General features: G+C 34.2%; 1 pseudogene; it reads right to left on the bottom strand.

Moving 5' to 3' along the window:
- Window positions 1–4,568: 4,568 nt before the first annotated feature.
- On the bottom strand, window positions 4,569–10,536 carry LOC138316297 (mpv17-like protein 2 pseudogene; annotated as a pseudogene).
- Between the last annotated feature and the right edge of the window lie 1,684 nt (window positions 10,537–12,220).

Genomic DNA, 12,220 nt, shown 5'->3' with positions numbered 1-12,220 from the left:
TGACCAATCACAGGTCTGTATATCCTAATATTGAAGATTACACAGGGATCTAGCTAGCTGCAATATTGTAGCTCAAAAGACTTAGAGGCAGAAAATGGTGTCGTCTTTAGAGCTACAATTGGTGCCTATTACTGCTAATGGAGCAAAGTAATGATTATGCAAACCATTATACAACGTTTGTTGGCATTTTATCGTACTTGTTTGATATCGCCAACCTATTAGGCAATAAAACTGAACCACATAAAATATCAAATTCTCATCGAGGCATTATTTTTTTACGTAATAGGCTACATATGGAGGTCTTTTTGAAGGGTATTTATACGCCAAGTCCACAAATTGTGAATTTGACGTCTTGTGAGTGGTACGGTAGATATTAAGAATGGTAGTTATGTTTGTTTTGGACAAAAATAATATGTATGTATACCCATTAAAGGGACTAAATCGCTAAAAAATCATGTAATAAAAGATAAAAAGAATTATAGGACTAAAATTAATTGTAAAAGTTGTGTACTTTGTGTTAATAACAATATTTAAAAGTTTGTATAACAATTTTGTTCAAAATGGAGAAAAACTGAAAATAAATAGGACCGACCTAGTCACTATTTCATATTATTATCTTTCGGCGAGTGTAAACAACCCCTATGTGCATGCGCGACGCGTGAACATTCCAAACATCCGATCGAAGGAAATCTCATCTGTCTAATGGACATATCTACTATCGACGGAAAACACAAATTTATCGACTACAGGTTCCTGATTACTGTGTTAATCTAATAAACGTTGAAACGTATGCAAAAATTTTTGTGAAGAGTTTCTAAGTGTAAATAATCCTATACTGTACAGGTTTTTGTAGCCATAAAGAAGGGTTTTCATTATATTATATGGTTTTATACTTGCTTCTACCATTATTTTATTTTCATTTGTCATGATATTATTTACTATTCCGCTAAACCTGCCAATATTATCAGGCTTTTAAAAAAAATGGCCTAATATATAGACTTCATAATAAGGAAAAAATGGCGAAAAACTAATAATATAGGCATGTTTAGCGGACTAAGTAAGTACGTGTATTTCTTTTATCATTATATCAATATTTGACATTCCGTATACATTGTATATCCTTAGTTATAATGTCTATCCGTCTAATGGGCATTCCCTATATATCTCTAGTTATAGTCTTTATCCGTCTAATGGACTTTCCTTATATAGCCCTAGCTATAATATATATCCGTCTAATGGAAATTCCCTATATATCCTTAGTTATAGTGTCTATCCATCTAACGGACATTCCCTATATATACCTAGTTATAGTCTCTATCCGTCTAATGGACATTCCGCTATATGTCAATATAGTTATATAACTTTTTTTACATCTGATTTACTTTTAAAAAAATCAGCCTAACTATATATCTAAATTTTATGTGTACTTTTATGTATTCAAAGCAAAAATATACCTTACATATACATTGTAGACCTATGTACATATATGTTTGCTTAATAATGTACATGTACACCTGTGTACACCTGTATTCATGTATAATATATACATAATTAACGGGTGAAAATACCTCTCACTTCTTGTCATATTTCCATCAAATACTCTAAAGCTTCATAGAACTATGCTGTTTTACTTGGCAATGTAGATACAGGGGCGTAGGAAGCGGATGTGGGAGGTGGGGGTCGGGGTTGGAGGGGGTCAGGGGGGGGGGCAATTGCCTCCCCGTTTCCCAGGACGAGGGCAAACATTTCTTGTTGGCCCCTCCCTCCATTTTCGCCGACTGAAATGTTCTAAAATTGCACATTTGAAAGAAAATAGGGTCCTCCTGCACATTTTCGTGAACTAGACTTAAAATGTCAATCAGGGGATTCTACGTACTATTTTAAAAAATGTCTCTTAAAAGATTCATCTGTTTATATGACTTAGCAAAACAATTAATTCATTATTATTTTGTGTTAAACAACAATGTACCGATGGTGTGAAGCCAGTATGTTCAGATCGAGTTGCATAGATATGACGGCATTCACAATTACCAATTCTTAATGCAGGTAACTTTAAATAAAAAAAAGTATTATGTTAATAACGCTTTAAAATCATTAAAATATATCGTAAAACTCATCACAGCCATTCTAAATCTAATATTTTTACCCGGGGGAGACCCTCGGACCTCCTCAAACACCCAAAGCTCGCGCCTTCAGGCGCTCCCACATTCATCAAAATGCATCGTAAAATTCTAAATCGTAATGTATTTCCCGGGGAGACCCCCGGACCCCTCAAACACCAAATTCTCGCGTCTTCGACGCTCGCAACTGAATTCATCAAAATGCATCGTTAAACTCATCTTAGCCATTCTATTTTTTCTCGTAGGAGATTGCCCCCCCCCCCCCCCAAACACCAAAATATCGCTAGCATGGCAATTTGAGTATTCATTAGTTTCCGTTTATCGATGCCACTGTCTATAAATGTGTACAAGGATTCTACTCAACGATATATGAAAAAAGTTTATAAAGTATATATGGTTGTGTGTTGAATTAAAGAATCAATCCCCCCCCCACATTACGTTTCTTATCGGCTATTACGCTTAATCAGGCCAATGTAACCGATAAAATATAAGTTGCCTCTTAGTGGTGTTATTACATCTATATCCATTAGCCGGATGAGATTTTCAGCGACCTCGATTCCGAACTCAAAGATGCACTCGGTTCTTTCCGTTGTAAACATTCAATGCCGACAGATACAATTTCTTGTTGTGTTTGGCGATATTTTAACGTTGATAAACATTGCCAATAGTTCAAATTAAATGTTGTAATTTTGAAAACTTTCTAATTTCAGGTATAAGAACGTTTGTAGGAAGTCAAAAACCCTAAGAAATCTATGTAAATCTAATGATTTAGTAACTTTAAATAATTGGAAACCTACAAAAAAAGTATAGAAAACTGTGCCCGAGTGATTTTCGGAGGCAGTGCTCCACTACAACACATAGGGACCAATTCGTACCCGGCCGAAAGGTATAGTAGGCCGGGTACGTATATTCGTTCTAGGATCTAGCTAGCTTTAACGTCACACACAGTGTGCTGTTATTGGATTCTTTGATGTACGCCAAAGGACCAAACTACTTGTATCATCCGATGTCGCACACAGAACCTTCAGTTTTGTTATGAAAAAAAAACCCAGGGGTGGAGAAAATGACAGTGATAGTAACCCTTGGATCATCGAGAATCGCAGTTCAGTGATTTTTTTCTTCACTCGGTACTCCAGCTTTAATTTCTTACTTTGTAGTTCAAACGACAAAGTAACCCCGACGAAAAATTGGGAGTAAAAAAAGTAACGAAATTAAACCAGATATAAGAAATGATGTGTAAAAATTACCACCTACATGTGATTACGTTGAGAGCAACTTACGTGTTACCGTGTATGTATTAACGGTTTTAATGTGTCGATTGTTAAAGATGCTCCACCGCCGACAGAGCATAAATGATATTCATCCTTTGAACAAAAATTGGTGTTAAATCGTGTATATATATGCCTAATTAACACAAAAACTATCATAAAATAATTTGTTTTGCCTTTGGTCATGCGCAATCATTACTCCATTCTATATAAGATATAGTGCCATGGAATTTTTTCGGGATGCAATTAATTATTTTTCATATTTTTAACTTGAAGTAAAATTAGAAGCTCAAACTTTTCAAAGGTGGTAATGGTGTAAAGTAAGTAACTTTTTTAACTGAAGAAAAATACAAAATCGTCTGCTCTTGTTTTTGATGGTGTAAAAATGCCATTTGTCAGCGATGGAGCATCTTTAAAAGCTCGATCCTGTGGGATGATTAACTAAATTATGCCCTCCAATAACAATCAGGAAGCTAAAAAGTTTACTAATAAAGCTATTTATGGTTTTAAATGAATAATGAATGAGAACAATTAGTAGAAATCAATTCGAGCTTTGGCCAAAATATACTAGCTACCGTATAACTCACGGCCTGAAGTGCGCTATGGAAGATCTATATTTTGTAACATGTACCCGATAATGAGGTTTTCTGATCTAAGGGAGATAACTGCAACTCGAAGATACGCAAGACAGCATCTATATGAGGTTTTTTTTACCTTCGTGAAAAGTTTCAACTTACTAGTGGTTCTATAATTGTATGTACAAGATGAAAATATTCAAAATATCACAAATGCATAATTATGATTTATTTGCACGTTAGAAAGTATAGAAAAAGATGCAATACCTTGTGTGCAGTTTTTAATCTGACATCTATATAGCTACTAATATTTTTTTTTCAAGCAATTTAGTCATTTTTAGAAGCAATTCCATTCCCATAATTTATAAAGTTAGTTTGAGCACAAAATATGCAAGTTGGTAGTTATACATGATATTCTAATTCTCGGATCACTAGGCACTTGACCACAGATATGTCTCTAGTGGAAATACAGTAACTATAGTAGTTATGGCATAATGTAAACAATATTCAGTTGAATGTCAAACTGAGATGCAATAATCAGACACAAAGAACCAGCTTTTTCCAGTGTGTATAATTAGTGTTTTGTTATGCAAACAAGAATAGAGTTATTTGTACATTAAAACAATTTTATTTTACATCCACAATAAATATGATATTAACATTTCATACTTAACAAATCATTCCCATATAACAGATATCACAAAATCGTATAAAACGGTGTCCCTTATACATCTCACAATAGTGTGTCCTGTGTTACAGAATTGCACTTTATACTGAAATCAGTTTCTCTTTTTCTATGATTATCCCATAGAAATTATGCTATAAAACAAAAGCACTTAATATTTCTGGCATTGGAAAATTAACAGTGATGTCTATATATCATTTGCATTGTATGTTAATATTACACAACAGGAGCGCAGTTAAAATTGTTGTTCATTGGCAATTTGTGTAAAACTCTTTTCTGATCAACACTTCTGACAACGTAGCAATGTTTTAGAATCTATTGTTTGCAATGACTAGATATGAATGTTTTTATTCAGTTTCCATTGGCATCTTTATGTGGAGACAAGATTTTTAACAATCAATTTATTTGAATTAAAACGTATTGAGATCATGGATTTGCTCAGTTTTCAATCTGCATTTTCTGTAGTTCCATATTTCACACGAGAGAAATAACAATCAAATCCAAGTGAAATTGAATTGTCATAGAGGACCCTGTATCTTGTTGGCAAAAAGAAGAAATTAACAAGTTGTGCTGGAGGCCACACAATCCACTCAGCCAGGTACAGAGTAGCACCTTTACTTTTTGTCTCCTCTTTCATTTCTTCCCAAGATTTATTCTCCAGTAGAGTGGTTGTGAGTAGGAACAAGGAAATGTAAATTGGGGAGCATATAAGTTGATCTACAATAACTTTTTTAAGGACAATCTTTACGGTTTTGCCAGGAAGCCATTTGTCCAGAAACAGATACCAGTAGTGACAGAAAGGACCAATCACTAGTCCAGATGCTGCCACATGTTGGCTGCGGGTCAAGTTCATAGCCTTGGTTTCCTTGGTTTTTATCTGGTACCTCTGCTGTAGGAAGTCTCCCGTACATGATAGTCCAACAGTTATGCTCACATTAGTCACAAGCAGATACTTTTTGCCAAATAAAACTTTTCCACACTTTGAAACAACCTGCTGAACAGGCTTTGATGATTTCTGCAGCCATTTCAGAGCCAGCATTTTGTGTTTCTTTCGACTAAGTTCACTGCATTAAGTGTAAAAATCTAAAAAAAAAAAAAAATCCAGAAGTTAGGCAGAATGAAGAGTTGTTATTTTTTTATACATTTAATAGTTAAACATTCTAACCAATGTGAGAATATGAATCTTATTTATTTCAGATACATGTGGCCAAGTGGACTATTCCACTATTAATTAGTTAATTTGCATTTTATTAATTTGATTGTATTGTATATTGATACATGGGTTGTATATTGTTTTAATTTCGTTTGTTTTAAAGTAATTTCTTTCAGGTCAATGTAATGTTGATGTCTCACTGAATTATGTATCACAGAGTGTGGTAAGTGCTCTGTGATATACAAGTAATGTATATATGTAGAGTGAGCTCACTCACTCTGCCTGGTGAGCTATAAATAGATTTTACCTGGGTATGTATGAAGTATGTATGGTCATGTGACTTGTCTTTGTGAATGTCCACTATTAAATGTACTGTCCATGTCCTGTGTGCATGTAGAGTAAAGTCCAGTGTTTGACCTTGACCTGACCTATCTGACCTGTTGTCTTATTGGTTAATATATTTTTGGAGGGAAAGTCTTTGTCCAAAAATTAGACAGTAGCTTGAGATCTGGGGAAGGAGCAACATCTCCCCTTTTTGGAGATATATATCATGATACGCGCCAATAAGCTACAAACCCAAATGTAAGTCTAATACTTTTTATATTATCTTTTTACATATTATTTTGGTATCTAAAGTATGGTAATTAAGAAATGTAGATTGATTCAATTAATTATTGAGTAAGTGTATACATTTTGTATAGAGTGGAATTCGAAATAGATTGTAACTTACATTTGGCATATCTCTAAATCCAGTATGAATTTAGTAACTGTGTAATTTGTGTATGTGTTTTAAAAGTAATTGTGTATGGTTTTATACTTGTTACTGATTGATTTATTTATAAATCTTTCAGTGGAATCATGTAGATGTCTGCTATTGTGCTGTATACATTATAGTCATAAGCGACCCTTTACCCATAGTTGAGGTAAGCTACATACACATTATAGTTAGAAATGCTTTGTATATTAATCTGATAAAGTAAGATATTATTGAATTTGCTATAATATGTAACACAATGTAATTGGTATATTTATGTGTATATTGGAATAATATCTATTTTCCATATTGTACTAGTTTTAATGATGTTAAGTGTGCAAGTGGATTATTTCCCCTTGTTCGTAACAAGTGGGTTACTTCCCCTTGTTACCTGACAAGCGGATTACCTCCCCTTGTGTATATTGTACTCTTTATGTATATTTATAGAGTATAGAGTAAATATTTCTCTTTATCTATCATGCTAATGCATGGTTGTAAGGTAATGGTTACTACCTTTACTGATAGGAAATTATAAAGTTTTACTTATGTATTTGTATCTATATAACTGTGATATTTCGATAGGGATAACTTGTCTAGTGTACACGTTTAGTATTGTATGTTAGTTATGGTAGCAATCCTAATGTACTTTTATTTATATGTTTCAGGGTTCTATCTACATGTCTATCTATCTATATCTATATCAATAAGCAGATACATATACGTACATCCATTGTTGTATATGGACCAACTGAACCCACATGCAGGCAGTACAATATTTATGGTGAATAAATACCAGTGAACCCGACCCGGTTGTCCCTGAGTTTTAATTGCTAAGATCCAGTTCGCAACCCGGTTACATACATGTATTTATATAAATTACAGTTGGTAATAGACTAAAGGTTATACCCTTGTAAACACAGAGTGCACAAGATTTAGACTACAGGACAGGTTGACACGGAGTGCATAAGATTTAGACTACAGGTAGACACGGAATGCACTACCTGTGAACACGGTGTCCACTACAGGTGGACATGGTGTCCAGGTACATTCATACCTAGACTGTAACACACCTATAGTCTGCCTACATGTGGTCTGAATGTAGTGGACATATTACCTGGACACGATGCCATGTCCACCTGTAGTGGACTAATAGAATCTTTCCCTACCTAGAAGGTGCGACAACAAAATCACAACACGAGGTGTAACTCACGAACGTCCAACCCAAGGCTTGCTGAGGGTTGGACACTTAGGAATTCCCCCGAGGGTTGTGATTTTGTGTTTTCACACCCCCATAGGTAGGGAACAATGTTTTTTCTCCCACATACTAAAGAAAAAGAGGAGATAATAGCCTAAACAGAAGCATTTTCACCGCAAAATTAACATGGTTTCATCGTCTGCACATCAATATTGATGACGTCATTGGCACTGCAGGCCACGGGCACACCGCATGAAGTTATGACGTTACATAATTATCTTCAGGTTCAAAAGGTTAGCATGCACAATCTGTCATACCCTAGAGGTTGACAGAGAAATATCCCACGGCTATTTAAACCGGTGACAAATCAGTGAATGGTGGGAGAAACCATATTCACATGTAGTGCACTTGCCGTGTCTTCTTGTAGTCTAAATCTTGTGTACTCCATGTCTACCTGTTGTCTAAATCTCATGCACTCTTTGTCCACTTGTAGTTCACACCGTGTACACAATCTGTAACCTTTAGTCTATACTACCAACTCTACTCGTGTATTTCAGTATATATTATTCTCTTTATTTCCTCCAATTTGAAGATTACATAAATAGAATAACATACATGTAATAAAATATTCAACATGGCTTAATCTGTACAAAGAATAGTGTAAGTGATGTGACAACTAGTTGAGTAGATGTACATACAACTATTTAGTACTATCTATAGTGCAGTATAGTGGTGCAAAATAATTAATAGACAATAATATAATGATAATAATAATAGTAAATAAATAAAAAAGAATAAGTAAATAAATAAAAAAGAATAATAATGATAATAATAAAAATCAGGGGGAAAAATAACACTTCAGTATGTATATATACACAATGAACCCAATCAATTTACTACACATACATCCTCATATACATAAACGACTTCCCAGAATACATCAAACACAGCACCCTCAGACTCTTTGCAGATGACAGCATATTATACAAAACCATACATAACACACAAGATGCACTTAAATTACAAGAAGATCTAGACGCAGCAGGTAGGTGGAAGGAAGATTGGTTAATGTCCTTCCACCCGGACAAGTGTAACGTCCTTAGCATCTCAAACAAACGCACAAAGACCAATTATACATACAAACTCCATGACCACAAATTACAACAAGTAACATCTTGCAAATACGTAGGAATCACAATACAAAATAACTTACGATGGGACACGCACATCAACAACATAACAGCCAATGCTAACAAGACACTAGGATTTTTGAAACGAAACCTACAGATAAACTCACAACATATAAAAGAACATGCATACAAAGCCATAGTCAGACCCAAACTGGAGTACTGCTCCTCCGTATGGGACCACCACCAGACAAATCAAATCATGCAAATCGAAAAAACACAACGCAGAGCAGCACGCTACACAACAAGCAGATACCACAACACAAGTTCAGTACAAGACATGATGGAAAACCTCAACTGGACCTCACTACAAACACGCAGAACAAGAACATGTTTAATTTTATTTTATAAAATCATACACCATCATATGGCAATAAACTATAGTCAAATTCTTAATCTGACAGATGCTATAGTCAAATTCTTAATCTGACAGACTTCAGGACTAGACAATCACACCCATTCACATATAGACATATAGCTGCCACCAAGGACATATTCAAACACTCATTTTTTCCACACACAATTAAACAATGGAACATCCTACCGGTGGCTACAGTACAAAGCACTACACTAGAGGTCTTCAAGTCACATATCCTAAAAACAGAACTTGAAGACAAAGATTTCTATCATATTTTTATCTTATAACTGTCACTAAAAGAAAATAATAAAAAAAATTAACATGCACCTTCACGATCACTATAAATAACTTCACTCTTTTTTTCCCCACAATCACACCTCTGCCAATCCGCACAATATAATCATCGGCATCGATGGAATTGTGTTTTTTATAAGAAGAGAAAAAAAAAGAAGTAAGAATAGTCATAATTAGACGTGATAACTATTTGAAAAAATCATTTAACATTTTTGAAACATATCTGACAGAAACGTGGCGAAATTCTATTATATCTATACTGTTTAAATCATACATAATTTTACCACCTATAAGTATATGAAATAATTGGAAGTCTGAATGGGAATGTAAGTATAGGTTAAAACCAATTCCATCTATACTTAAAAAGCTCACACCATAACCGATCTCGCACCTCTTCCGTAAATCCACACTGTAACACAATATGCGTATATATATCATTATACATTAGAAGAAAAAAAATGGTACAGTATTATTATAATCTAGTATAACTGTATATGTTACAGTGTATTTGTGGATAGATGAATTAAAAAATGATGCAGCTACAAATGTACATGCATGATACACATTTGTACAGATATCGGAATGAAATTCTACATAGAAATGACTGTAAAGACAACTCAATAGCAAAAATAAATAAAAGAAAGCAACCATTTTCATTGTTATCTTATTTCTCCTAATATGTTTATACTTTAAAACAAGTCAAACACCTGTGATCGAACACTTCAATGTCAATTACCTCCTTCAGGTTTGATAACAATCCAAATCATCAATAGGAAATCTATCGAAAATGCATAATACTTACATCGTCGACTCGTTGAAATTCATTTTCGGTTTTCTCTGTAGATCTCCTTGTACAAAGGGCACCGACGTTTTACCATGCCGGTTTCATAACATCGATGCCCTCTTGTGTGACCGACGGGGTCTGTACAGATTACAAAATGTAATAAAACGAAACGAAGTTGTTTAGCAATGGTCAAAAATACGAATGCATAAAAAACCAAGCCCATTTGAAATGTATATGGGACCATGAATGATTTTGATTTAGGCCTACATTTTTATTTTTCTTATCTCGACGACAACTTCATTAAAAAAATATGCTCAAGATTTAAATAAAAAAATCTATCAGTTCGTATTTAATATTTAAGTTATCTCGCCCGGATTGGTGTCCATTATCACACCACTGATATGCATGTTGATAAATCCTCTCTATATATAGGTGTGCCCTACATACACTCAGAAACATATATACATATGTATATATGTTTCTGATACACTATACCAAGGATTTATAAGTGAGACTCATATACGTCCTTGACTATACATATTTAGGTTTTGAAAGTCGACATACAATGACGCTTTGGAAAGATATACATGTACTACTATCTAAAAGGTGGCGACATTATTTGGTATCGAGACTAAACAACTAGTAGTATATATCAGCATATCCTCCAGTATTTACACCAATCATTGGGCTATTGCATTTTGTTCGCATCTTTATTTCTTATATATCAATAAATGGTCGAAAATGTTTGTCCGTTTGTTTTCTCTTCGCTGAGAAATACATTTTCTGAAAACCACAAAATTGGATGAAAGTCTAAATACATGATGTTGTGTACACATATGCCACAGTTTCAGGTTTACCCTTTTTGGCAATAGTAGCCTATCAAGTTAAAATTGTTATTTGTCTTTGTATGACTAAACCCTATATTGTAAATATTGCAACTCTCAAAATGTCGATAAATTTAGGTGCTGATAGATTAAGATAAAAAAATCTCTCTTTTAATAGCTCATAAGCACAGGGGGCCAACTCAATGAAAATGGATGTTGTCATACATTTTTTTGTATTTGGAGGATGGACTGATGAGTATATATGACAGTCATGTGATTTTTTTCAAAAAATACGAGATTTGAAAAATTATTAAAAAATCGGGATATTTACTATAAAACAGTTTTATAGTAAATATCCCGATTTTTTAATAATTTTTCAAATCTCGTTTTTTTTTTGAAAAAAATCACATGACTGTCATATATACTCATCAGTCCATCCTCCAAATACAAAAAAATGTATGACAACATCTATTTTCATTGAGTTGGCCCCCTGTGCTCATAAGCAAAAGTACGTGAAAGGTCATTAGATGTATCACGTACAATAAACCAGAAAGGTTATGGGTGATACATGTAACATAAGTTTTATATTAAGTTGTGATAATAGGTGTAACAGTAGTACAGCCAATGTCATCCCCTATCGGTAGTCACTGTGCACAGTGTTGCGTGTGTGAAAGTTAGTATTTTGAGAGGCTCCAGTATTTGTGCAGTGTCTCTTTGTAGTAGAGGAACTCTTGTCCTTTTTATAGTGGTACATGTATCTCACTGACATGCCAACAAAGACACAGAGTAACATGCCCCAGTCGGTAACATACTGGACGAACCAATCGTCCCACTCCCTTGATCACCACATACACAAAAGGGACAACTTTAACCGCGGACACCCGGGAGTGTGAATTTAACCGCTTCAAAACTTGGTCATTTAAGGAAACATTTTAAATGGGATTTATAGTGGGCCTGGAACCCGCCTATATATCAAGATTACATCTTCAACTTTTTTTCTTTTAATTTATTTTCCCATATACT

Source organism: Argopecten irradians, chromosome 2, assembly GCF_041381155.1.
Source record: "Argopecten irradians isolate NY chromosome 2, Ai_NY, whole genome shotgun sequence".
In the NCBI taxonomy this organism is placed as follows: domain Eukaryota; kingdom Metazoa; phylum Mollusca; class Bivalvia; order Pectinida; family Pectinidae; genus Argopecten; species Argopecten irradians.
The sequence above is the reverse complement of the archived record's forward strand: the minus strand, read 5'-3'. Positions and strand labels throughout refer to the sequence as shown.